A 3,929-nucleotide genomic window follows, 5' to 3' on the forward strand; every position below is an offset into this window, starting at 1 on the left:
TTTTATTATTTACTGAATTATTTATTTATCTGTTTATTTATGTATTTTGGTTTTTGTTCCATACATGGTGGGACTCAGGGGTCTGTGGCTCTGTGGTCAGAAATTACTCTTGGAAGGCTCAGGAGACCATATGGGATGCTGGTAATTAAAACCGGATTCGGCCGGATTGTTTGCATGCAAGGAAAATATTCTACCTTGGGACTGGGAAGGTGGCGCTAGAGGTAAGGTGTCTGCCTTGCAATCGATAGTGTAGGACAGACCGCGATTTGATCCCCTGGTGTCCCAAATGGTCTCCCCAAGCCCGTGGCGATTTCTGAGCGCATAGTCAGGAGTAACCCCTGAGCGTCAAACAGGTGTGATCCAAAAACCAAAAAAAAAAAGGTTCTACCTTTGTGCTAAGTCTCCAACCCTTACAAAGTTATTTTATGTATTTATTTATTTATTTATTTATTTATTTATTTATTTATTTATGTATTTATTGTCTTGGGGTCACATACAGGGGTGCTAAGGGATTACTTCTGGCTCTGAGCTCAGAAATCGCTCCTGAATGGCTTGGGGGATCCTATGGGATACCATGGATCTAACCCTGTTTATCACATCACAAGGCAAAAGCCCTACCCGCTGTACTATTTTGCAGCCCCAGCCCTTAATTTCAAGACATTATGGAGTCTTCTCATCCTGGCAGTGTTTGACGTTACCTCTGGCATAGCGGTCAGTGCTCACTTTAGGAACAGCTCAGGGAACTACAGAGCTTGCCATGATGGCTCCACATTGGCCCATTGTGAGCCCAGAGTTGTATTATTGCTCCACGGCAGTATTATCCTGCACCCTAAGTTGGACACTTTTATTGAACCTGGTCTCATCTGTGTGATAACCAACATTCAGAAAAAAAGCTTGATTTGGCTACTTTCATATGGGACGCAGAATCATACACAAGAGGAGGAAGGTTGCTGTCCCTTTCCCTGTCTCTAACCATGAATCATTCCTTTGGGCAGGACAGTGCAGCGTGAAGCCTGCGCTTATCTCCTGGTTAGAAGAAGGAGCCCTTGGCAAGCTGCAGAGAGGTGTGCTTGAAGGTGAGTGTAAGATGAGCCCAAGACTCAGACCCTGTGAAGGAGTGTGGTAGTGTCCTGGGCACATGTGAAATGTGGGTGCTGAGCAGTGTGTGTTGGACTCCTGGATCAGGAGTGCATGACCTCCTGCTTCAGTTCACAGCTCTTGATGCTAAGGCCCACAATGTTCTGGAACTGGGCTTTCTTGACTTCGCTCTTTCTGGTTCCCTCTTTCTGTTAGTATTTGTGGTTCTGGGTCCTCAACCACTTTCTATGCTCTCATGCTAATTATACAACCCCATGTTGGGGTTCTTTTCTCAGGGGCTGCTTGATGCTCTTGTGTTCTATGTGTCCACAATCTTGTTTTTGCCTTTGGATCATTTTCAGTGATTCCCCCCAATTTTTTTCTATTTTTGTTTGTTTCTTTGTTTTTGGTCAGACACAACAGGTTCATGGTCTTTCCTCTCTGCTCAGAAATCACTCCTGGCAATTATGGGAGACCATATGCGATGCCAGGATTTGCACCACCAATTGTCCTAGGTTGGACACTTGCAAGGCAAATGCCCTACCACTGTGTTGTCTCTCCAGCCCCTTTTCCCTCTCATTTTTGATATGCCTCAGTGGTTGTACTCAATGGTCTTTCCTGGCCTTGTGCTTCTCAGCCAATTCTGGTGCACTCAGAAAACCAGATGTGATGGCTGTGGAAAATACCAGCTCCTAGAAATACTGAGAATTTTTTTGTTTCTCTTTTGGGAGCATTGCCCTGATTTTCAGGCATTATTCTTAGCTCTATTCTCATAGTACTCTCTCATACTATTCTCATAGTGCCCCTGAAGTACTTTGTGGATAGATGTGATGCCAGAAATTGAACTAGGTTCATCCACTTGCAAGGTGAATCCCACCCAGGCTGACCCATGTCACTTTCACACTAGAATATATATTTTTTCCTATTTTGGAGGTTGTCTAGATCACACTCAGTGGCACTCAGTGGGTACTCCTGGCTCTGTACTCAGAAATCATCCCTGGCAGGCTTGGGGAAGCTTATGGGATGCTGGAAATTGAACCATGATCTGTATGGTGTTGTACACATGGAAGGCAGACACCCTACCGCTTGATATTACTCTGGCTAGTGTGGGGGTGAATATATATATACTGTCCAGATCGATACATGCAAGGCAAATACCCTATCAGTGTGCTATTTCCAGCTCCCCTAGAAATATATCATTGATTTATATATTTTAACCACAGTTGAGCCCAGGACAACCCTAATGTGGACATCATTTTGACCCTATTAATCTATCTTCCCTATTCTTTTTTTTTTTTTTTTGTGAATTTTGGGTCACACCCGGCAGTGCTCAGGGGTTACTCCTGGCTCCATGCTCAGAAATTGCTCCTGGAAGGCACGGGGGACCATATGGGACGCTGGGATTCGAACCGATGACCTCTTGCATGAAAGGCAAACGCCTTACCTCCATGCTATCTCTCCAGCCCCTTTTTTTTTTTTTTTAATCTGGAACTCTTCACTAATTTGTGTGTCTTCCTTGCTCAGGAGCCATGCTAATCTTCTCTGTATCATTCCAATTTTAGTATATGTGCTGCCGAAGTGAGCACTATATTCCCTATTCTATAAGCTGACTTATTATCTGAAAACAATATACTGTTAATCTGTTGCTTATTCAGCCAGGTTTCATTCAACACATTTTTTGGTGTGTGGTTTTGGTCAACACACGTAGACTCGGGTGTTACTATGGCTCTGTGATCAGATATTATTCCTAGCAGGCTATGACAATCATAGAGAATGTCAGGATATAATGTAAGTCAGCCACATGCAAGGAAACACCATCTTTGCTGTGTCTTCTCTCTGGCCCACTCAGAAATATATATATTGATTTTTGGGTCACACCTGGTGACTCTCAGGGGTTACTCCTGTCTATGTGCTCAGAAATCGCTCCTGGCTTGGGGGACAATATGGGACGCTGGGGGATTGAACCGCAGACTGTCCTAGGCTAGCACAGGCAAGGCAGAATTCTTGTATCAACGCTCCGGCCCCTAATTTGTTTTTTTTGGGGGGGGGCATATATTTTTTATTTGTATCTTTAAACCATTGATGAGTGATCCTGTAATATTGTGATAATATTGCCATTTTAAACTATTTTCATCACTTAAATATTTGTGTGGTTTTTGGGCCAGCCCTGACAGTACTCAGGTGTTACTACTGGCCTTGTGCTCAGAAATTATTTCAGGGGCCAGATGTAGGGGTCTCAAACTCGCAGCCCGCAAGTTGTTGTGGCCTCCGTACAACATTTTGTGGCCTGTGGCCGGCCTTCAAATATCGTAGTATTCACGATCATTAGCGTACTGAATAAAAATCGCATATTTAAAGTCCGGTTGTGGGCCCCAAAATGTTGTACCGAGACCTCAACAACTCGCAGGCCAGGAGGATGATGGTTCAACTACTGGCAGGAGCCTGTCTGGAGCAATTTCTGAGCGTAGAGCCAGGAGTAATCCCAGAGTGCTGCTGGGTATGACCCAAAAACAAAACAAAACAAAAACTCACAAAATATCACCAGATATTATTTCAGTTTGGACGGAGGGGGGACATAATATCAGTGATCCAACCTGAATCAGTTGCATGCAAGGCAAATGAACTCCCTATTTTATATTGTTCTGGTCCCTGAACAGAGTCTTACATTTCATACCTGGTTTGTTTTTAGTATGCAGAGCACCAGTAGTTCAGAATTCCTACATTCAACAATTTCCTTTTAGAATGAGATCTCCAAACAGGAGTGAGTTGGTAAGATTTAAAAATTCCAAATCATATTCTTATTGTGGTGGTGGGATAGCTTGGTACACAAACACATAGGAGTTATACAGTGG

The 3,929-nt window shown here is 43.6% G+C and overlaps 1 non-coding gene across 1 annotated transcript; it reads right to left on the reverse strand.

Moving 5' to 3' along the window:
- Positions 1 to 2,556: 2,556 nt before the first annotated feature.
- LOC126031703 (U6 spliceosomal RNA) lies at positions 2,557 to 2,663 on the reverse strand. Its single transcript, XR_007503535.1, has one exon. It is a non-coding gene; the product is annotated as a U6 spliceosomal RNA (small nuclear RNA).
- Between the last annotated feature and the right edge of the window lie 1,266 nt (positions 2,664 to 3,929).

The sequence above is a fragment of the Suncus etruscus genome, chromosome 15 (assembly GCF_024139225.1).
Source record: "Suncus etruscus isolate mSunEtr1 chromosome 15, mSunEtr1.pri.cur, whole genome shotgun sequence".
Lineage (NCBI taxonomy): Eukaryota > Metazoa > Chordata > Mammalia > Eulipotyphla > Soricidae > Suncus > Suncus etruscus.